The 23,488-nt window shown below is 46.1% G+C and overlaps 10 non-coding genes and 1 pseudogene across 10 annotated transcripts; all 11 read left to right on the plus strand.

The window, feature by feature from the left end:
• The first annotated feature begins 478 nt into the window (after nucleotides 1-478).
• LOC130316234 (U2 spliceosomal RNA) lies at nucleotides 479-669 on the plus strand. Its single transcript, XR_008863588.1, has one exon. It is a non-coding gene; the product is annotated as a U2 spliceosomal RNA (small nuclear RNA).
• A 2,089-nt stretch (nucleotides 670-2,758) lies between these two features.
• LOC130316221 (U2 spliceosomal RNA) lies at nucleotides 2,759-2,949 on the plus strand. Its single transcript, XR_008863577.1, has one exon. It is a non-coding gene; the product is annotated as a U2 spliceosomal RNA (small nuclear RNA).
• Nucleotides 2,950-5,047: 2,098 nt separating this feature from the next.
• On the plus strand, nucleotides 5,048-5,238 carry LOC130316223 (U2 spliceosomal RNA). The gene has a single exon (XR_008863578.1). It is a non-coding gene; the product is annotated as a U2 spliceosomal RNA (small nuclear RNA).
• Nucleotides 5,239-7,333: 2,095 nt separating this feature from the next.
• Nucleotides 7,334-7,524, plus strand: LOC130316225 (U2 spliceosomal RNA). The gene has a single exon (XR_008863580.1). It is a non-coding gene; the product is annotated as a U2 spliceosomal RNA (small nuclear RNA).
• Nucleotides 7,525-9,606: 2,082 nt separating this feature from the next.
• On the plus strand, nucleotides 9,607-9,717 carry LOC130316239 (U2 spliceosomal RNA; annotated as a pseudogene).
• Nucleotides 9,718-11,159: 1,442 nt separating this feature from the next.
• Nucleotides 11,160-11,348, plus strand: LOC130316235 (U2 spliceosomal RNA). The gene has a single exon (XR_008863589.1). It is a non-coding gene; the product is annotated as a U2 spliceosomal RNA (small nuclear RNA).
• Nucleotides 11,349-13,446: 2,098 nt separating this feature from the next.
• On the plus strand, nucleotides 13,447-13,637 carry LOC130316226 (U2 spliceosomal RNA). Its single transcript, XR_008863581.1, has one exon. It is a non-coding gene; the product is annotated as a U2 spliceosomal RNA (small nuclear RNA).
• Nucleotides 13,638-15,720: 2,083 nt separating this feature from the next.
• On the plus strand, nucleotides 15,721-15,911 carry LOC130316227 (U2 spliceosomal RNA). The gene has a single exon (XR_008863582.1). It is a non-coding gene; the product is annotated as a U2 spliceosomal RNA (small nuclear RNA).
• Nucleotides 15,912-18,003: 2,092 nt separating this feature from the next.
• Nucleotides 18,004-18,194, plus strand: LOC130316228 (U2 spliceosomal RNA). Its single transcript, XR_008863583.1, has one exon. It is a non-coding gene; the product is annotated as a U2 spliceosomal RNA (small nuclear RNA).
• Nucleotides 18,195-20,297: 2,103 nt separating this feature from the next.
• LOC130316229 (U2 spliceosomal RNA) lies at nucleotides 20,298-20,488 on the plus strand. The gene has a single exon (XR_008863584.1). It is a non-coding gene; the product is annotated as a U2 spliceosomal RNA (small nuclear RNA).
• A 2,086-nt stretch (nucleotides 20,489-22,574) lies between these two features.
• Nucleotides 22,575-22,765, plus strand: LOC130316230 (U2 spliceosomal RNA). Its single transcript, XR_008863585.1, has one exon. It is a non-coding gene; the product is annotated as a U2 spliceosomal RNA (small nuclear RNA).
• The last annotated feature ends 723 nt before the right edge of the window (nucleotides 22,766-23,488 follow it).

The raw sequence follows: 23,488 nt of genomic DNA on the forward strand, positions 1-23,488 counted from the left end.
GCCTGAGCAGAACCATCACCGCCATAGGTTGTCAAATAACCCGGGTTTAACCCACACAGGTAAGTCCAATGGGGTGCAGGCATGTCCTCTATGCTTACAGCTTCCCGTGGGTGTTGGTTTGATACCGTTTGGGGACAGCCAAGGAGGCATCTGCAGGCAACAAAGGTAGGTGTGTGCTTGTGTGTGTGTTTCCTATGCAGATCCTAAGCCCAGTGTCACATGCAAGTAGGAGGAGTAAGAAGGGTTCCTGGCAAATCCGGGTTATGGATTGCATTTAAAGAGGCCCCGTGGGAGTGCAATGGGCCCCTGTCTTGCTGCTTAGCAATAATGGTATGGGTTTAGGTTCTGCTGTGTGTACTGGTGGTTGACTGCCCCCCAGCCCAGAGTGTGCATGGAAAATTGTCTGGCAGCCTCCCTGACAGCAAGCAGTGATAGTGCCCATGAAGGGCACCTTGTTGGGCCCGCCCCTTTCACGGTTATCGCTTCTCGGCCTTTTGGCTAAGATCAAGTGTAGTATATGTTCTTATCAGTTTAATATCTGATACGTCCCCTATCTGGGGACCATATATTAAATGGATTTTTGAGAACGGGGGCCGATTTCGAAGCTTGCTTCCGTCGCCCTATGCATTGACCCGATATGGCAGTATCTTCGGGTACAGTGCACCACCCCCTTACAGGGTTAAAAAGAAAGATTCCTACTTTCATTGCTACCTGCTTGCTGGCTAGCCAGCTAGCCAGCCCTGTGGGCCTTGCTGCTGCTGCAGCCAAAAAACAAAAGGTGGTGCTGCTGCTGCTTCTGCTGCTTCTGCTTCTGCTTGTGTCTGGCCGCTGTTGGAGCGTCCAGGCACAGGACTTCTGCTGCTGCTGACTAAATGGCCTCCTTAATTGGATCATTTGAGTAGCCAGCACACCTGTGCAGGTAGGGCATGACATGATAGGCAGCTGCCTTGATAGCGGGTGGGTGCTGAATGTTCCTAATTGACAAAATAAGATTAATGCTTATGAAGAAATATAAAATCTCATCCCTTCCCCAATATCGCGCCACACCCCTACCCCTTAATTCCCTGGTTGAACTTGATGGACATATGTCTTTTTTCGACCGTACTAACTATGTAACTATGTAACATAACATGGGGGGGGGGGGGGTCTCCTGGCTGTTCACACAGGTGTGTCATTGCTGTACATTGACCATGCATTGCTTCTGTGGTATTGCAAAGGCAAAGACAAATGCTTCCAGCCATCCATTGCACTAATGGATTGGTCATCAGCTGGCTGTCTATGTCCCGCATCAATATAGACCAAAGTACAGAGGGTTAGGCTATGCTATTGTGCACCTACCTGATGCATCAGAAGGTGCGAGGCCCTTGCTAAATTCTGTGCACAGACTTTGAGATCTATACTTTAGACTGTATCTAAACCTGCTCCAACATGGACTGACATTCTGGCCTACTTTCAGCCGATGCGACTTGTCTGTCGCTGAACAGTCGCTTTTTATGTATTCAGCACCTATGTATAATGTTGTAAAAATGCTCTAGAAGCTAAAGTCGCAGAAATGTCACACATATTTGGCCTGCAACTTTCTGTGCGACAAATTCAGACAGGAAAAATCAGTATAAATCCTTAGAAAATTATCCCCCAGTGTCTCCATCTGCTGGCGGTATTGAATAAGCATTGCTGCACTGATGGGGTATGCATTAGACGAAAAAAAAGAAGAAAAAGAAGAATAATACGCCCAGAAAAGAGGCGAAAAGGAGAAAAACGTAAAAAAACGTGAAAAAAAAGTAAGAGGAAGAGAAGGGAAAAAAAGGTGGAAATGGGTTTAAAAGTGATTTCGGCGGAGAAATATATATATATATATATATATATATATATATATATATATATACGCGCACACACACACATATATATAAACGTATTCTCCGTTGAGATATTGCAGCCGCTGCTGTGTCCAGGCCCAGGAGCCTTAGCACTGTGCTGTGATGTCACTCAATACCACTGACATCACTAGGTGTAAACAACATCTCTCCTTTGCTGTGTATGTGACTATGGAGCTGTTTGGTGATGTCGTCTATTATGGCCTTCATAGAAGCAACAGGAGATTGTTGCATCCATCTAGAACCCTCAGAACTACAGTGCTATGATGTCACTCACTTCCACAGGCCTTGCAGAGTGTAAACAACAACAACCCAGCTTTGTTGTGTATGTAACCATAGGGATTTGTGATGTCACCTAGAACCTTCACAGCAGCGACAGCTTTATGAGGAGCATCAGCACTGCTCTGCCTGAGCAGAACCATCACCGCCATAGGTTGTCAAATAACCCGGGTTTAACCCACACAGGTAAGTCCAATGGGGTGCAGGCATGTCCTCTATGCTTACAGCTTCCCGTGGGTGTTGGTTTGATACCGTTTGGGGACAGCCAAGGAGGCATCTGCAGGCAACAAAGGTAGGTGTGTGCTTGTGTGTGTGTTTCCTATGCAGATCCTAAGCCCAGTGTCACATGCAAGTAGGAGGAGTAAGAAGGGTTCCTGGCAAATCCGGGTTATGGATTGCATTTAAAAAGGCCCCGTGGGAGTGCAATGGGCCCCTGTCTTGCTGCTTAGAAATAATGGTATGGGTTTAGGTTCTGCTGTGTGTACTGGTGGTTGACTGCTCCCCAGCCCAGAGTGTGCATGGAAAATTGTCTGGCAGCCTCCCTGACAGCAAGCAGTGATAGTGCCCATGAAGGGCACCTTGTTGGGCCCGCCCCTTTCACGGTTATCGCTTCTCGGCCTTTTGGCTAAGATCAAGTGTAGTATCTGTTCTTATCAGTTTAATATCTGATACGTCCCCTATCTGGGGACCATATATTAAATGGATTTTTGAGAACGGGGGCCGATTTCGAAGCTTGCTTCCGTCGCCCTATGCATTGACCCGATATGGCAGTATCTTCGGGTACAGTGCACCACCCCCTTACAGGGTTAAAAAGAAAGATTCCTACTTTCATTGCTACCTGCTTGCTGGCTAGCCAGCTAGCCAGCCCTGTGGGCCTTGCTGCTGCCGCAGCCAAAAAACAAAAGGTGGTGCTGCTGCTGCTTCTGCTGCTTCTGCTTCTGCTTGTGTCTGGCCGCTGTTGGAGCGTCCAGGCACAGGACTTCTGCTGCTGCTGACTAAATGGCCTCCTTAATTGGATCATTTGAGTAGCCAGCACACCTGTGCAGGTAGGGCATGACATGATAGGCAGCTGCCTTGATAGCGGGTGGGTGCTGAATGTTCCTAATTGACAAAATAAGATTAATGCTTATGAAGAAATATAAAATCTCATCCCTTCCCCAATATCGCGCCACACCCCTACCCCTTAATTCCCTGGTTGAACTTGATGGACATATGTCTTTTTTCGACCGTACTAACTATGTAACTATGTAACATAACATGGGGGGGGGGGGGTCTCCTGGCTGTTCACACAGGTGTGTCATTGCTGTACATTGACCATGCATTGCTTCTGTGGTATTGCAAAGGCAAAGACAAATGCTTCCAGCCATCCATTGCACTAATGGATTGGTCATCAGCTGGCTGTCTATGTCCCGCATCAATATAGACCAAAGTACAGAGGGTTAGGCTATGCTATTGTGCACCTACCTGATGCATCAGAAGGTGCGAGGCCCTTGCTAAATTCTGTGCACAGACTTTGAGATCTATACTTTAGACTGTATCTAAACCTGCTCCAACATGGACTGACATTCTGGCCTACTTTCAGCCGATGCGACTTGTCTGTCGCTGAACAGTCGCTTTTTATGTATTCAGCACCTATGTATAATGTTGTAAAAATGCTCTAGAAGCTAAAGTCGCAGAAATGTCACACATATTTGGCCTGCAACTTTCTGTGCGACAAATTCAGACAGGAAAAATCAGTATAAATCCTTAGAAAATTATCCCCCAGTGTCTCCATCTGCTGGCGGTATTGAATAAGCATTGCTGCACTGATGGGGTATGCATTAGACGAAAAAAAAGAAGAAAAAGAAGAATAATACGCCCAGAAAAGAGGCGAAAAGGAGAAAAACGTAAAAAAACGTGAAAAAAAAGTAAGAGGAAGAGAAGGGAAAAAAAGGTGGAAATGGGTTTAAAAGTGATTTCGGCGGAGAAATATATATATATATATATATATATATATATATATATATATATATATATATATACGCGCACACACACACATATATATAAACGTATTCTCCGTTGAGATATTGCAGCCGCTGCTGTGTCCAGGCCCAGGAGCCTTAGCACTGTGCTGTGATGTCACTCAATACCACTGACATCACTAGGTGTAAACAACATCTCTCCTTTGCTGTGTATGTGACTATGGAGCTGTTTGGTGATGTCGTCTATTATGGCCTTCATAGAAGCAACAGGAGATTGTTGCATCCATCTAGAACCCTCAGAACTACAGTGCTATGATGTCACTCACTTCCACAGGCCTTGCAGAGTGTAAACAACAACAACCCAGCTTTGTTGTGTATGTAACCATAGGGATTTGTGATGTCACCTAGAACCTTCACAGCAGCGACAGCTTTATGAGGAGCATCAGCACTGCTCTGCCTGAGCAGAACCATCACCGCCATAGGTTGTCAAATAACCCGGGTTTAACCCACACAGGTAAGTCCAATGGGGTGCAGGCATGTCCTCTATGCTTACAGCTTCCCGTGGGTGTTGGTTTGATACCGTTTGGGGACAGCCAAGGAGGCATCTGCAGGCAACAAAGGTAGGTGTGTGCTTGTGTGTGTGTTTCCTATGCAGATCCTAAGCCCAGTGTCACATGCAAGTAGGAGGAGTAAGAAGGGTTCCTGGCAAATCCGGGTTATGGATTGCATTTAAAAAGGCCCCATGGGAGTGCAATGGGCCCCTGTCTTGCTGCTTAGCAATAATGGTATGGGTTTAGGTTCTGCTGTGTGTACTGGTGGTTGACTGCTCCCCAGCCCAGAGTGTGCATGGAAAATTGTCTGGCAGCCTCCCTGACAGCAAGCAGTGATAGTGCCCATGAAGGGCACCTTGTTGGGCCCGCCCCTTTCACGGTTATCGCTTCTCGGCCTTTTGGCTAAGATCAAGTGTAGTATCTGTTCTTATCAGTTTAATATCTGATACGTCCCCTATCTGGGGACCATATATTAAATGGATTTTTGAGAACGGGGGCCGATTTCGAAGCTTGCTTCCGTCGCCCTATGCATTGACCCGATATGGCAGTATCTTCGGGTACAGTGCACCACCCCCTTACAGGGTTAAAAAGAAAGATTCCTACTTTCATTGCTACCTGCTTGCTGGCTAGCCAGCTAGCCAGCCCTGTGGGCCTTGCTGCTGCCGCAGCCAAAAAACAAAAGGTGGTGCTGCTGCTGCTTCTGCTGCTTCTGCTTCTGCTTGTGTCTGGCCGCTGTTGGAGCGTCCAGGCACAGGACTTCTGCTGCTGCTGACTAAATGGCCTCCTTAATTGGATCATTTGAGTAGCCAGCACACCTGTGCAGGTAGGGCATGACATGATAGGCAGCTGCCTTGATAGCGGGTGGGTGCTGAATGTTCCTAATTGACAAAATAAGATTAATGCTTATGAAGAAATATAAAATCTCATCCCTTCCCCAATATCGCGCCACACCCCTACCCCTTAATTCCCTGGTTGAACTTGATGGACATATGTCTTTTTTCGACCGTACTAACTATGTAACTATGTAACATAACATGGGGGGGGGGGGGGGGGGTCTCCTGGCTGTTCACACAGGTGTGTCATTGCTGTACATTGACCATGCATTGCTTCTGTGGTATTGCAAAGGCAAAGACAAATGCTTCCAGCCATCCATTGCACTAATGGATTGGTCATCAGCTGGCTGTCTATGTCCCGCATCAATATAGACCAAAGTACAGAGGGTTAGGCTATGCTATTGTGCACCTACCTGATGCATCAGAAGGTGCGAGGCCCTTGCTAAATTCTGTGCACAGACTTTGAGATCTATACTTTAGACTGTATCTAAACCTGCTCCAACATGGACTGACATTCTGGCCTACTTTCAGCCGATGCGACTTGTCTGTCGCTGAACAGTCGCTTTTTATGTATTCAGCACCTATGTATAATGTTGTAAAAATGCTCTAGAAGCTAAAGTCGCAGAAATGTCACACATATTTGGCCTGCAACTTTCTGTGCGACAAATTCAGACAGGAAAAATCAGTATAAATCCTTAGAAAATTATCCCCCAGTGTCTCCATCTGCTGGCGGTATTGAATAAGCATTGCTGCACTGATGGGGTATGCATTAGACGAAAAAAAAGAAGAAAAAGAAGAATAATACGCCCAGAAAAGAGGCGAAAAGGAGAAAAACGTAAAAAAACGTGAAAAAAAAGTAAGAGGAAGAGAAGGGAAAAAAAGGTGGAAATGGGTTTAAAAGTGATTTCGGCGGAGAAATATATATATATATATATATATATATATATATATATATATATATACGCGCACACACACACATATATATAAACGTATTCTCCGTTGAGATATTGCAGCCGCTGCTGTGTCCAGGCCCAGGAGCCTTAGCACTGTGCTGTGATGTCACTCAATACCACTGACATCACTAGGTGTAAACAACATCTCTCCTTTGCTGTGTATGTGACTATGGAGCTGTTTGGTGATGTCGTCTATTATGGCCTTCATAGAAGCAACAGGAGATTGTTGCATCCATCTAGAACCCTCAGAACTACAGTGCTATGATGTCACTCACTTCCACAGGCCTTGCAGAGTGTAAACAACAACAACCCAGCTTTATTGTGTATGTAACCATAGGGATTTGTGATGTCACCTAGAACCTTCACAGCAGCGACAGCTTTATGAGGAGCATCAGCACTGCTCTGCCTGAGCAGAACCATCACCGCCATAGGTTGTCAAATAACCCGGGTTTAACCCACACAGGTAAGTCCAATGGGGTGCAGGCATGTCCTCTATGCTTACAGCTTCCCGTGGGTGTTGGTTTGATACCGTTTGGGGACAGCCAAGGAGGCATCTGCAGGCAACAAAGGTAGGTGTGTGCTTGTGTGTGTGTTTCCTATGCAGATCCTAAGCCCAGTGTCACATGCAAGTAGGAGGAGTAAGAAGGGTTCCTGGCAAATCCGGGTTATGGATTGCATTTAAAAAGGCCCCGTGGGAGTGCAATGGGCCCCTGTCTTGCTGCTTAGCAATAATGGTATGGGTTTAGGTTCTGCTGTGTGTACTGGTGGTTGACTGCCCCCCAGCCCAGAGTGTGCATGGAAAATTGTCTGGCAGCCTCCCTGACAGCAAGCAGTGATAGTGCCCATGAAGGGCACCTTGTTGGGCCCGCCCCTTTCACGGTTATCGCTTCTCGGCCTTTTGGCTAAGATCAAGTGTAGTATCTGTTCTTATCAGTTTAATATCTGATACGTCCCCTATCTGGGGACCATATATTAAATGGATTTTTGAGAACGGGGGCCGATTTCGAAGCTTGCTTCCGTCGCCCTATGCATTGACCCGATATGGCAGTATCTTCGGGTACAGTGCACCACCCCCTTACAGGGTTAAAAAGAAAGATTCCTACTTTCATTGCTACCTGCTTGCTGGCTAGCCAGCTAGCCAGCCCTGTGGGCCTTGCTGCTGCTGCAGCCAAAAAACAAAAGGTGGTGCTGCTGCTGCTTCTGCTGCTTCTGCTTCTGCTTGTGTCTGGCCGCTGTTGGAGCGTCCAGGCACAGGACTTCTGCTGCTGCTGACTAAATGGCCTCCTTAATTGGATCATTTGAGTAGCCAGCACACCTGTGCAGGTAGGGCATGACATGATAGGCAGCTGCCTTGATAGCGGGTGGGTGCTGAATGTTCCTAATTGACAAAATAAGATTAATGCTTATGAAGAAATATAAAATCTCATCCCTTCCCCAATATCGCGCCACACCCCTACCCCTTAATTCCCTGGTTGAACTTGATGGACATATGTCTTTTTTCGACCGTACTAACTATGTAACTATGTAACATAACATGGGGGGGGGGGGGGGGGGTCTCCTGGCTGTTCACACAGGTGTGTCATTGCTGTACATTGACCATGCATTGCTTCTGTGGTATTGCAAAGGCAAAGGCAAATGCTTCCAGCCATCCATTGCACTAATGGATTGGTCATCAGCTGGCTGTCTATGTCCCGCATCAATATAGACCAAAGTACAGAGGGTTAGGCTATGCTATTGTGCACCTACCTGATGCATCAGAAGGTGCGAGGCCCTTGCTAAATTCTGTGCACAGACTTTGAGATCTATACTTTAGACTGTATCTAAACCTGCTCCAACATGGACTGACATTCTGGCCTACTTTCAGCCGATGCGACTTGTCTGTCGCTGAACAGTCGCTTTTTATGTATTCAGCACCTATGTATAATGTTGTAAAAATGCTCTAGAAGCTAAAGTCGCAGAAATGTCACACATATTTGGCCTGCAACTTTCTGTGCGACAAATTCAGACAGGAAAAATCAGTATAAATCCTTAGAAAATTATCCCCCAGTGTCTCCATCTGCTGGCGGTATTGAATAAGCATTGCTGCACTGATGGGGTATGCATTAGACGAAAAAAAGAAGAAAAAGAAGAATAATACGCCCAGAAAAGAGGCGAAAAGGAGAAAAACGTAAAAAAACGTGAAAAAAAAGTAAGAGGAAGAGAAGGGAAAAAAAGGTGGAAATGGGTTTAAAAGTGATTTCGGCGGAGAAATATATATATATATATATATATATATATATATATACGCGCACACACACACATATATAAACGTATTCTCCGTTGAGATATTGCAGCCGCTGCTGTGTCCAGGCCCAGGAGCCTTAGCACTGTGCTGTGATGTCACTCAATACCACTGACATCACTAGGTGTAAACAACATCTCTCCTTTGCTGTGTATGTGACTATGGAGCTGTTTGGTGATGTCGTCTATTATGGCCTTCATAGAAGCAACAGGAGATTGTTGCATCCATCTAGAACCCTCAGAACTACAGTGCTATGATGTCACTCACTTCCACAGGCCTTGCAGAGTGTAAACAACAACAACCCAGCTTTGTTGTGTATGTAACCATAGGGATTTGTGATGTCACCTAGAACCTTCACAGCAGCGACAGCTTTATGAGGAGCATCAGCACTGCTCTGCCTGAGCAGAACCATCACCGCCATAGGTTGTCAAATAACCCGGGTTTAACCCACACAGGTAAGTCCAATGGGGTGCAGGCATGTCCTCTATGCTTACAGCTTCCCGTGGGTGTTGGTTTGATACCGTTTGGGGACAGCCAAGGAGGCATCTGCAGGCAACAAAGGTAGGTGTGTGCTTGTGTGTGTGTTTCCTATGCAGATCCTAAGCCCAGTGTCACATGCAAGTAGGAGGAGTAAGAAGGGTTCCTGGCAAATCCGGGTTATGGATTGCATTTAAAAAGGCCCCGTGGGAGTGCAATGGGCCCCTGTCTTGCTGCTTAGCAATAATGGTATGGGTTTAGGTTCTGCTGTGTGTACTGGTGGTTGACTGCCCCCCAGCCCAGAGTGTGCATGGAAAATTGTCTGGCAGCCTCCCTGACAGCAAGCAGTGATAGTGCCCATGAAGGGCACCTTGTTGGGCCCGCCCCTTTCACGGTTATCGCTTCTCGGCCTTTTGGCTAAGATCAAGTGTAGTATTTGCTTGCTTGATCTGGCTGGAAGGTGCCCGGGGTACCCGCTCCTTTTCCCTGGGGGATCGTTCCATCTTTTGGTGGGACTAAACCCCCTTGCTGACATCAGGGTAGCGGCTTAGTCCCCGGGCAACGAGGAGCGATCACCACCTACCTGCTTGCAGTAGGGGAGGTGTTTTGTTCTGCGATGGAGGAGGCTGGCAAGACAGAAGATCCTGCTGTAGGTGTACCTAGCTACGCCAGACTACGAAATGGAGTTCGTGTTACTCTTTTGGACTCTGAGAAGAAGGAGAGAGGCTTATTTTTCGTAGTGGAAGAGATTTTGTTCAAGCTCTTTGAGCTGAAGAAGGAAAAGATATTATCCATGCTGGAATTTCCAAGAAGTGGTATCTATGACGTGGTTCTGGTTTCGGAGGAGGACTGTGGTACGTTCTGCAATAAAGCATTGCTGTGGAAGTCGCACCCTGTGTTGGGAGGGGTAGAGATTACTCCCCATTTTCCGACGCAGGAAAGACTTCTAACTGTAAGGATGTACAGTCCGTATATCCCAGAAGAGGAGATTGTTTTGTTCCTTTCCAGATTCTGTGAGGAGGTGAAGCCAAAAGGCAAGATATATAATCAATTCGGTCTTTGGACGACGAAGTGGAAATTTCAAGTAAAGTTTCAGAAAGGACCTGATGGAAGGCTAATGTATCCGCCTGGTCGTTTTAAGATTGGTACAGTTAATGGGGACCTGTTCTTTTCTGGCATGGACGACTTTTGTCGAAAGTGTAAGAAGTACGGGCATAGGAAAGATTTCTGCGACATCTTGTGGTGCTATAAATGTCAAGGAGAAGGCCATGAACCAGAAGCATGTAAAGAAAAGAAAAAATGTCACCTATGTGGTGATGAGGGGCATCTGGTAGGCACGTGTCCTAAGAGGAAGAAGAAAAAGGAGGGTATGAAAAGAAATAGAGAGGAGGAAATTGAGGTGAGTGAAGAACCGGAAGGGGAAGAAGCTCCAACTAGAAAAGTGGTGGAGGAGAAGAAAAGGAAAGAAAATGAAGAAGATGAATTTATACCGGTAAGGTATGGAGGCTCTCTTGATGTTGTTTTCGAGAGTGTGATAAATAAAGAGAAAAAGGCCTTTGACAAGGATTTGGGTAGTCTAAAAGAAAGATTGGGATACAAAATCAATGAAGCAAGGGATAAAGTTTATCGTTCGTTTCACGCAGATATGGATAGATTTGTGGAAACATACAAAGTTCCGGCGTGGCTGGCGGTTCCAGCTAAAAGTGAGATGCAGAGAGGTGCAATAACTTGTGGTTTCCTAGAGTTCTTGATGGTTTTTGCATGGAGAAGAGGAATGACCTTTTGGTAATTCTCTTTGGTGAAATATTGCATGGTTAGTTTTGGTTAAATATTTTTTTATGTTTTAAATATGGTTTCTTTTATTGTTAAAAAAGATAAAGAAATAAAGAAAAACGGGTTTTCCTGATGATGAACAAAAAAATCAAGCTCAAATAAGAACTTAGAGCTCTGATGGAGTTCTGAGGGTTAACTTAAAAAAAAAAAAAATCTGTTCTTATCAGTTTAATATCTGATACGTCCCCTATCTGGGGACCATATATTAAATGGATTTTTGAGAACGGGGGCCGATTTCGAAGCTTGCTTCCGTCGCCCTATGCATTGACCCGATATGGCAGTATCTTCGGGTACAGTGCACCACCCCCTTACAGGGTTAAAAAGAAAGATTCCTACTTTCATTGCTACCTGCTTGCTGGCTAGCCAGCTAGCCAGCCCTGTGGGCCTTGCTGCTGCTGCAGCCAAAAAACAAAAGGTGGTGCTGCTGCTGCTTCTGCTGCTTCTGCTTCTGCTTGTGTCTGGCCGCTGTTGGAGCGTCCAGGCACAGGACTTCTGCTGCTGCTGACTAAATGGCCTCCTTAATTGGATCATTTGAGTAGCCAGCACACCTGTGCAGGTAGGGCATGACATGATAGGCAGCTGCCTTGATAGCGGGTGGGTGCTGAATGTTCCTAATTGACAAAATAAGATTAATGCTTATGAAGAAATATAAAATCTCATCCCTTCCCCAATATCGCGCCACACCCCTACCCCTTAATTCCCTGGTTGAACTTGATGGACATATGTCTTTTTTCGACCGTACTAACTATGTAACTATGTAACATAACATGGGGGGGGGGGGGGGGGGGTCTCCTGGCTGTTCACACAGGTGTGTCATTGCTGTACATTGACCATGCATTGCTTCTGTGGTATTGCAAAGGCAAAGACAAATGCTTCCAGCCATCCATTGCACTAATGGATTGGTCATCAGCTGGCTGTCTATGTCCCGCATCAATATAGACCAAAGTACAGAGGGTTAGGCTATGCTATTGTGCACCTACCTGATGCATCAGAAGGTGCGAGGCCCTTGCTAAATTCTGTGCACAGACTTTGAGATCTATACTTTAGACTGTATCTAAACCTGCTCCAACATGGACTGACATTCTGGCCTACTTTCAGCCGATGCGACTTGTCTGTCGCTGAACAGTCGCTTTTTATGTATTCAGCACCTATGTATAATGTTGTAAAAATGCTCTAGAAGCTAAAGTCGCAGAAATGTCACACATATTTGGCCTGCAACTTTCTGTGCGACAAATTCAGACAGGAAAAATCAGTATAAATCCTTAGAAAATTATCCCCCAGTGTCTCCATCTGCTGGCGGTATTGAATAAGCATTGCTGCACTGATGGGGTATGCATTAGACGAAAAAAAAGAAGAAAAAGAAGAATAATACGCCCAGAAAAGAGGCGAAAAGGAGAAAAACGTAAAAAAACGTGAAAAAAAAGTAAGAGGAAGAGAAGGGAAAAAAAGGTGGAAATGGGTTTAAAAGTGATTTCGGCGGAGAAATATATATATATATATATATATATATATATATATATATATATATATACGCGCACACACACACATATATATAAACGTATTCTCCGTTGAGATATTGCAGCCGCTGCTGTGTCCAGGCCCAGGAGCCTTAGCACTGTGCTGTGATGTCACTCAATACCACTGACATCACTAGGTGTAAACAACATCTCTCCTTTGCTGTGTATGTGACTATGGAGCTGTTTGGTGATGTCGTCTATTATGGCCTTCATAGAAGCAACAGGAGATTGTTGCATCCATCTAGAACCCTCAGAACTACAGTGCTATGATGTCACTCACTTCCACAGGCCTTGCAGAGTGTAAACAACAACAACCCAGCTTTGTTGTGTATGTAACCATAGGGATTTGTGATGTCACCTAGAACCTTCACAGCAGCGACAGCTTTATGAGGAGCATCAGCACTGCTCTGCCTGAGCAGAACCATCACCGCCATAGGTTGTCAAATAACCCGGGTTTAACCCACACAGGTAAGTCCAATGGGGTGCAGGCATGTCCTCTATGCTTACAGCTTCCCGTGGGTGTTGGTTTGATACCGTTTGGGGACAGCCAAGGAGGCATCTGCAGGCAACAAAGGTAGGTGTGTGCTTGTGTGTGTGTTTCCTATGCAGATCCTAAGCCCAGTGTCACATGCAAGTAGGAGGAGTAAGAAGGGTTCCTGGCAAATCCGGGTTATGGATTGCATTTAAAAAGGCCCCGTGGGAGTGCAATGGGCCCCTGTCTTGCTGCTTAGCAATAATGGTATGGGTTTAGGTTCTGCTGTGTGTACTGGTGGTTGACTGCCCCCCAGCCCAGAGTGTGCATGGAAAATTGTCTGGCAGCCTCCCTGACAGCAAGCAGTGATAGTGCCCATGAAGGGCACCTTGTTGGGCCCGCCCCTTTCACGGTTATCGCTTCTCGGCCTTTTGGCTAAGATCAAGTGTAGTATCTGTTCTTATCAGTTTAATATCTGATACGTCCCCTATCTGGGGACCATATATTAAATGGATTTTTGAGAACGGGGGCCGATTTCGAAGCTTGCTTCCGTCGCCCTATGCATTGACCCGATATGGCAGTATCTTCGGGTACAGTGCACCACCCCCTTACAGGGTTAAAAAGAAAGATTCCTACTTTCATTGCTACCTGCTTGCTGGCTAGCCAGCTAGCCAGCCCTGTGGGCCTTGCTGCTGCTGCAGCCAAAAAACAAAAGGTGGTGCTGCTGCTGCTTCTGCTTCTGCTTGTGTCTGGCCGCTGTTGGAGCGTCCAGGCACAGGACTTCTGCTGCTGCTGACTAAATGGCCTCCTTAATTGGATCATTTGAGTAGCCAGCACACCTGTGCAGGTAGGGCATGACATGATAGGCAGCTGCCTTGATAGCGGGTGGGTGCTGAATGTTCCTAATTGACAAAATAAGATTAATGCTTATGAAGAAATATAAAATCTCATCCCTTCCCCAATATCGCGCCACACCCCTACCCCTTAATTCCCTGGTTGAACTTGATGGACATATGTCTTTTTTCGACCGTATTAACTATGTAACTATGTAACATAACATGGGGGGGGGGGGGGGGGGGTCTCCTGGCTGTTCACACAGGTGTGTCATTGCTGTACATTGACCATGCATTGCTTCTGTGGTATTGCAAAGGCAAAGACAAATGCTTCCAGCCATCCATTGCACTAATGGATTGGTCATCAGCTGGCTGTCTATGTCCCGCATCAATATAGACCAAAGTACAGAGGGTTAGGCTATGCTATTGTGCACCTACCTGATGCATCAGAAGGTGCGAGGCCCTTGCTAAATTCTGTGCACAGACTTTGAGATCTATACTTTAGACTGTATCTAAACCTGCTCCAACATGGACTGACATTCTGGCCTACTTTCAGCCGATGCGACTTGTCTGTCGCTGAACAGTCGCTTTTTATGTATTCAGCACCTATGTATAATGTTGTAAAAATGCTCTAGAAGCTAAAGTCGCAGAAATGTCACACATATTTGGCCTGCAACTTTCTGTGCGACAAATTCAGACAGGAAAAATCAGTATAAATCCTTAGAAAATTATCCCCCAGTGTCTCCATCTGCTGGCGGTATTGAATAAGCATTGCTGCACTGATGGGGTATGCATTAGACGAAAAAAAAGAAGAAAAAGAAGAATAATACACCCAGAAAAGAGGCGAAAAGGAGAAAAACGTAAAAAAACGTGAAAAAAAAGTAAGAGGAAGAGAAGGGAAAAAAAGGTGGAAATGGGTTTAAAAGTGATTTCGGCGGAGAAATATATATATATATATATATATATATATATATATATATATACGCGCACACACACACATATATATAAACGTATTCTCCGTTGAGATATTGCAGCCGCTGCTGTGTCCAGGCCCAGGAGCCTTAGCACTGTGCTGTGATGTCACTCAATACCACTGACATCACTAGGTGTAAACAACATCTCTCCTTTGCTGTGTATGTGACTATGGAGCTGTTTGGTGATGTCGTCTATTATGGCCTTCATAGAAGCAACAGGAGATTGTTGCATCCATCTAGAACCCTCAGAACTACAGTGCTATGATGTCACTCACTTCCACAGGCCTTGCAGAGTGTAAACAACAACAACCCAGCTTTGTTGTGTATGTAACCATAGGGATTTGTGATGTCACCTAGAACCTTCACAGCAGCGACAGCTTTATGAGGAGCATCAGCACTGCTCTGCCTGAGCAGAACCATCACCGCCATAGGTTGTCAAATAACCCGGGTTTAACCCACACAGGTAAGTCCAATGGGGTGCAGGCATGTCCTCTATGCTTACAGCTTCCCGTGGGTGTTGGTTTGATACCGTTTGGGGACAGCCAAGGAGGCATCTGCAGGCAACAAAGGTAGGTGTGTGCTTGTGTGTGTGTTTCCTATGCAGATCCTAAGCCCAGTGTCACATGCAAGTAGGAGGAGTAAGAAGGGTTCCTGGCAAATCCGGGTTATGGATTGCATTTAAAAAGGCCCCGTGGGAGTGCAATGGGCCCCTGTCTTGCTGCTTAGCAATAATGGTATGGGTTTAGGTTCTGCTGTGTGTACTGGTGGTTGACTGCCCCCCAGCCCAGAGTGTGCATGGAAAATTGTCTGGCAGCCTCCCTGACAGCAAGCAGTGATAGTGCCCATGAAGGGCACCTTGTTGGGCCCGCCCCTTTCACGGTTATCGCTTCTCGGCCTTTTGGCTAAGATCAAGTGTAGTATCTGTTCTTATCAGTTTAATATCTGATACGTCCCCTATCTGGGGACCATATATTAAATGGATTTTTGAGAACGGGGGCCGATTTCGAAGCTTGCTTCCGTCGCCCTATGCATTGACCCGATATGGCAGTATCTTCGGGTACAGTGCACCACCCCCTTACAGGGTTAAAAAGAAAGATTCCTACTTTCATTGCTACCTGCTTGCTGGCTAGCCAGCTAGCCAGCCCTGTGGGCCTTGCTGCTGCTGCAGCCAAAAAACAAAAGGTGGTGCTGCTGCTGCTTCTGCTGCTTCTGCTTCTGCTTGTGTCTGGCCGCTGTTGGAGCGTCCAGGCACAGGACTTCTGCTGCTGCTGACTAAATGGCCTCCTTAATTGGATCATTTGAGTAGCCAGCACACCTGTGCAGGTAGGGCATGACATGATAGGCAGCTGCCTTGATAGCGGGTGGGTGCTGAATGTTCCTAATTGACAAAATAAGATTAATGCTTATGAAGAAATATAAAATCTCATCCCTTCCCCAATATCGCGCCACACCCCTACCCCTTAATTCCCTGGTTGAACTTGATGGACATATGTCTTTTTTCGACCGTACTAACTATGTAACTATGTAACATAACATGGGGGGGGGGGGGGGGGTCTCCTGGCTGTTCACACAGGTGTGTCATTGCTGTACATTGACCATGCATTGCTTCTGTGGTATTGCAAAGGCAAAGACAAATGCTTCCAGCCATCCATTGCACTAATGGATTGGTCATCAGCTGGCTGTCTATGTCCCGCATCAATATAGACCAAAGTACAGAGGGTTAGGCTATGCTATTGTGCACCTACCTGAAGCATCAGAAGGTGCGAGGCCCTTGCTAAATTCTGTGCACAGACTTTGAGATCTATACTTTAGACTGTATCTAAACCTGCTCCAACATGGACTGACATTCTGGCCTACTTTCAGCCGATGCGACTTGTCTGTCGCTGAACAGTCGCTTTTTATGTATTCAGCACCTATGTATAATGTTGTAAAAATGCTCTAGAAGCTAAAGTCGCAGAAATGTCACACATATTTGGCCTGCAACTTTCTGTGCGACAAATTCAGACAGGAAAAATCAGTATAAATCCTTAGAAAATTATCCCCCAGTGTCTCCATCTGCTGGCGGTATTGAATAAGCATTGCTGCACTGATGGGGTATGCATTAGACGAAAAAAAAGAAGAAAAAGAAGAATAATACGCCCAGAAAAGAGGCGAAAAGGAGAAAAACGTTAAAAAACTTGAAAAAAAAGTAAGAGGAAGAGAAGGGAAAAAAAGGTGGAAATGGGTTTAAAAGTGATTTCGGCGGAGAAATATATATATATATATATATATATATATATATATATATATATACGCGCACACACACACATATATATAAACGTATTCTCCGTTGAGATATTGCAGCCGCTGCTGTGTCCAGGCCCAGGAGCCTTAGCACTGTGCTGTGATGTCACTCAATACCACTGACATCACTAGGTGTAAACAACATCTCTCCTTTGCTGTGTATGTGACTATGGAGCTGTTTGGTGATGTCGTCTATTATGGCCTTCATAGAAGCAACAGGAGATTGTTGCATCCATCTAGAACCCTCAGAACTACAGTGCTATGATGTCACTCACTTCCACAGGCCTTGCAGAGTGTAAACAACAACAACCCAGCTTTGTTGTGTATGTAACCATAGGGATTTGTGATGTCACCTAGAACCTTCACAGCAGCGACAGCTTTATGAGGAGCATCAGCACTGCTCTGCCTGAGCAGAACCATCACCGCCATAGGTTGTCAAATAACCCGGGTTTAACCCACACAGGTAAGTCCAATGGGGTGCAGGCATGTCCTCTATGCTTACAGCTTCCCGTGGGTGTTGGTTTGATACCGTTTGGGGACAGCCAAGGAGGCATCTGCAGGCAACAAAGGTAGGTGTGTGCTTGTGTGTGTGTTTCCTATGCAGATCCTAAGCCCAGTGTCACATGCAAGTAGGAGGAGTAAGAAGGGTTCCTGGCAAATCCGGGTTATGGATTGCATTTAAAAAGGCCCCGTGGGAGTGCAATGGGCCCCTGTCTTGCTGCTTAGCAATAATGGTATGGGTTTAGGTTCTGCTGTGTGTACTGGTGGTTGACTGCCCCCCAGCCCAGAGTGTGCATGGAAAATTGTCTGGCAGCCTCCCTGACAGCAAGCAGTGATAGTGCCCATGAAGGGCACCTTGTTGGGCCCGCCCCTTTCACGGTTATCGCTTCTCGGCCTTTTGGCTAAGATCAAGTGTAGTATCTGTTCTTATCAGTTTAATATCTGATACGTCCCCTATCTGGGGACCATATATTAAATGGATTTTTGAGAACGGGGGCCGATTTCGAAGCTTGCTTCCGTCGCCCTATGCATTGACCCGATATGGCAGTATCTTCGGGTACAGTGCACCACCCCCTTACAGGGTTAAAAAGAAAGATTCCTACTTTCATTGCTACCTGCTTGCTGGCTAGCCAGCTAGCCAGCCCTGTGGGCCTTGCTGCTGCTGCAGCCAAAAAACAAAAGGTGGTGCTGCTGCTGCTTCTGCTGCTTCTGCTTCTGCTTGTGTCTGGCCGCTGTTGGAGCGTCCAGGCACAGGACTTCTGCTGCTGCTGACTAAATGGCCTCCTTAATTGGATCATTTGAGTAGCCAGCACACCTGTGCAGGTAGGGCATGACATGATAGGCAGCTGCCTTGATAGCGGGTGGGTGCTGAATGTTCCTAATTGACAAAATAAGATTAATGCTTATGAAGAAATATAAAATCTCATCCCTTCCCCAATATCGCGCCACACCCCTACCCCTTAATTCCCTGGTTGAACTTGATGGACATATGTCTTTTTTCGACCGTACTAACTATGTAACTATGTAACATAACATGGGGGGGGGGGGGTCTCCTGGCTGTTCACACAGGTGTGTCATTGCTGTACATTGACCATGCATTGCTTCTGTGGTATTGCAAAGGCAAAGACAAATGCTTCCAGCCATCCATTGCACTAATGGATTGGTCATCAGCTGGCTGTCTATGTCCCGCATCAATATAGACCAAAGTACAGAGGGTTAGGCTATGCTATTGTGCACCTACCTGATGCATCAGAAGGTGCGAGGCCCTTGCTAAATTCTGTGCACAGACTTTGAGATCTATACTTTAGACTGTATCTAAACCTGCTCCAACATGGACTGACATTCTGGCCTACTTTCAGCCGATGCGACTTGTCTGTCGCTGAACAGTCGCTTTTTATGTATTCAGCACCTATGTATAATGTTGTAAAAATGCTCTAGAAGCTAAAGTCGCAGAAATGTCACACATATTTGGCCTGCAACTTTCTGTGCGACAAATTCAGACAGGAAAAATCAGTATAAATCCTTAGAAAATTATCCCCCAGTGTCTCCATCTGCTGGCGGTATTGAATAAGCATTGCTGCACAGATGGGGTATGCATTAGACGAAAAAAAAAGAAGAAAAAGAAGAATAATACGCCCAGAAAAGAGGCGAAAAGGAGAAAAACGTAAAAAAACGTGAAAAAAAAGTAAGAGGAAGAGAAGGGAAAAAAAGGTGGAAATGGGTTTAAAAGTGATTTCGGCGGAGAAATATATATATGTATATATATATATATATATATATATATATATATATATATATATATACGCGCACACACACACATATATATAAACGTATTCTCCGTTGAGATATTGCAGCCGCTGCTGTGTCCAGGCCCAGGAGCCTTAGCACTGTGCTGTGATGTCACTCAATACCACTGACATCACTAGGTGTAAACAACATCTCTCCTTTGCTGTGTATGTGACTATGGAGCTGTTTGGTGATGTCGTCTATTATGGCCTTCATAGAAGCAACAGGAGATTGTTGCATCCATCTAGAACCCTCAGAACTACAGTGCTATGATGTCACTCACTTCCACAGGCCTTGCAGAGTGTAAACAACAACAACCCAGCTTTGTTGTGTATGTAACCATAGGGATTTGTGATGTCACCTAGAACCTTCACAGCAGCGACAGCTTTATGAGGAGCATCAGCACTGCTCTGCCTGAGCAGAACCATCACCGCCATAGGTTGTCAAATAACCCGGGTTTAACCCACACAGGTAAGTCCAATGGGGTGCAGGCATGTCCTCTATGCTTACAGCTTCCCGTGGGTGTTGGTTTGATACCGTTTGGGGACAGCCAAGGAGGCATCTGCAGGCAACAAAGGTAGGTGTGTGCTTGTGTGTGTGTTTCCTATGCAGATCCTAAGCCCAGTGTCACATGCAAGTAGGAGGAGTAAGAAGGGTTCCTGGCAAATCCGGGTTATGGATTGCATTTAAAAAGGCCCCGTGGGAGTGCAATGGGCCCCTGTCTTGCTGCTTAGCAATAATGGTATGGGTTTAGGTTCTGCTGTGTGTACTGGTGGTTGACTGCCCCCCAGCCCAGAGTGTGCATGGAAAATTGTCTGGCAGCCTCCCTGACAGCAAGCAGTGATAGTGCCCATGAAGGGCACCTTGTTGGGCCCGCCCCTTTCACGGTTATCGCTTCTCGGCCTTTTGGCTAAGATCAAGTGTAGTATCTGTTCTTATCAGTTTAATATCTGATACGTCCCCTATCTGGGGACCATATATTAAATGGATTTTTGAGAACGGGGGCCGATTTCGAAGCTTGCTTCCGTCGCCCTATGCATTGACCCGATATGGCAGTATCTTCGGGTACAGTGCACCACCCCCTTACAGGGTTAAAAAGAAAGATTCCTACTTTCATTGCTACCTGCTTGCTGGCTAGCCAGCTAGCCAGCCCTGTGGGCCTTGCTGCTGCTGCAGCCAAAAAACAAAAGGTGGTGCTGCTGCTGCTTCTGCTGCTTCTGCTTCTGCTTGTGTCTGGCCGCTGTTGGAGCGTCCAGGCACAGGACTTCTGCTGCTGCTGACTAAATGGCCTCCTTAATTGGATCATTTGAGTAGCCAGCACACCTGTGCAGGTAGGGCATGACATGATAGGCAGCTGCCTTGATAGCGGGTGGGTGCTGAATGTTCCTAATTGACAAAATAAGATTAATGCTTATGAAGAAATATAAAATCTCATCCCTTCCCCAATATCGCGCCACACCCCTACCCCTTAATTCCCTGGTTGAACTTGATGGACATATGTCTTTTTTCGACCGTACTAACTATGTAACTATGTAACATAACATGGGGGGGGGGGGGGGTCTCCTGGCTGTTCACACAGGTGTGTCATTGCTGTACATTGACCATGCATTGCTTCTGTGGTATTGCAAAGGCAAAGACAAATGCTTCCAGCCATCCATTGCACTAATGGATTGGTCATCAGCTGGCTGTCTATGTCCCGCATCAATATAGACCAAAGTACAGAGGGTTAGGCTATGCTATTGTGTACCTACCTGATGCATCAGAAGGTGCGAGGCCCTTGCTAAATTCTGTGCACAGACTTTGAGATCTATACTTTAGACTGTATCTAAACCTGCTCCAACATGGACTGACATTCTGGCCTACTTTCAGCCGATGCGACTTGTCTGTCGCTGAACAGTCGCTTTTTATGTATTCAGCACCTATGTATAATGTTGTAAAAATGCTCTAGAAGCTAAAGTCGCAGAAATGTCACACATATTTGGCCTGCAACTTTCTGTGCGACAAATTCAGAAAGGAAAAATCAGTATAAATCCTTTGAAAATTATCCCCCAGTGTCTCCATCTGCTGGCGGTATTGAATAAGCATTGCTGCACTGATGGGGTATGCATTAGACGAAAAAAAAGAAGAAAAAGAAGAATAATACGCCCAGAAAAGAGGCGAAAAGGAGAAAAACGTAAAAAAACGTGAAAAAAAAGTAAGAGGAAGAGAAGGGAAAAAAAGGTGGAAATGGGTTTAAAAGTGATTTCGGCGGAGAAATATATATATATATATATATATATATATATATATATATACGCGCACACACACACATATATATAAACGTATTCTCCGTTGAGATATTGCAGCCGCTGCTGTGTCCAGGCCCAGGAGCCTTAGCACTGTGCTGTGATGTCACTCAATACCACTGACATCACTAGGTGTAAACAACATCTCTCCTTTGCTGTGTATGTGACTATGGAGCTGTTTGGTGATGTCGTCTATTATGGCCTTCATAGAAGCAACAGGAGATTGTTGCATCCATCTAGAACCCTCAGAACTACAGTGCTATGATGTCACTCACTTCCACAGGCCTTGCAGAGTGTAAACAACAACAACCCAGCTTTGTTGTGTATGTAACCATAGGGATTTGTGATGTCACCTAGAACCTTCACAGCAGCGACAGCTTTATGAGGAGCATCAGCACTGCTCTGCCTGAGCAGAACCATCACCGCCATAGGTTGTCAAATAACCCGGGTTTAACCCACACAGGTAAGTCCAATGGGGTGCAGGCATGTCCTCTATGCTTACAGCTTCCCGTGGGTGTTGGTTTGATACCGTTTGGGGACAGCCAAGGAGGCATCTGCAGGCAACAAAGGTAGGTGTGTGCTTGTGTGTGTGTTTCCTATGCAGATCCTAAGCCCAGTGTCACATGCAAGTAGGAGGAGTAAGAAGGGTTCCTGGCAAATCCGGGTTATGGATTGCATTTAAAAAGGCCCCGTGGGAGTGCAATGGGCCCCTGTCTTGCTGCTTAGCAATAATGGTATGGGTTTAGGTTCTGCTGTGTGTACTGGTGGTTGACTGCCCCCCAGCCCAGAGTGTGCATGGAAAATTGTCTGGCAGCCTCCCTGACAGCAAGCAGTGATAGTGCCCATGAAGGGCACCTTGTTGGGCCCGCCCCTTTCACGGTTATCGCTTCTCGGCCTTTTGGCTAAGATCAAGTGTAGTATCTGTTCTTATCAGTTTAATATCTGATACGTCCCCTATCTGGGGACCATATATTAAATGGATTTTTGAGAACGGGGGCCGATTTCGAAGCTTGCTTCCGTCGCCCTATGCATTGACCCGATATGGCAGTATCTTCGGGTACAGTGCACCACCCCCTTACAGGGTTAAAAAGAAAGATTCCTACTTTCATTGCTACCTGCTTGCTGGCTAGCCAGCTAGCCAGCCCTGTGGGCCTTGCTGCTGCTGCAGCCAAAAAACAAAAGGTGGTGCTGCTGCTGCTTCTGCTGCTTCTGCTTCTGCTTGTGTCTGGCCGCTGTTGGAGCGTCCAGGCACAGGACTTCTGCTGCTGCTGACTAAATGGCCTCCTTAATTGGATCATTTGAGTAGCCAGCACACCTGTGCAGGTAGGGCATGACATGATAGGCAGCTGCCTTGATAGCGGGTGGGTGCTGAATGTTCCTAATTGACAAAATAAGATTAATGCTTATGAAGAAATATAAAATCTCATCCCTTCCCCAATATCGCGCCACACCCCTACCCCTTAATTCCCTGGTTGAACTTGATGGACATATGTCTTTTTTCGACCGTACTAACTATGTAACTATGTAACATAACATGGGGGGGGGGGGGTCTCCTGGCTGTTCACACAGGTGTGTCATTGCTGTACATTGACCATGCATTGCTTCTGTGGTATTGCAAAGGCAAAGACAAATGCTTCCAGCCATCCATTGCACTAATGGATTGGTCATCAGCTGGCTGTCTATGTCCCGCATCAATATAGACCAAAGTACAGAGGGTTAGGCTATGCTATTGTGCACCTACCTGATGCATCAGAAGGTGCGAGGCCCTTGCTAAATTCTGTGCACAGACTTTGAGA

Source organism: Hyla sarda, unplaced genomic scaffold, assembly GCF_029499605.1.
Source record: "Hyla sarda isolate aHylSar1 unplaced genomic scaffold, aHylSar1.hap1 scaffold_1927, whole genome shotgun sequence".
NCBI classification, from domain to species: Eukaryota; Metazoa; Chordata; class Amphibia; order Anura; family Hylidae; genus Hyla; species Hyla sarda.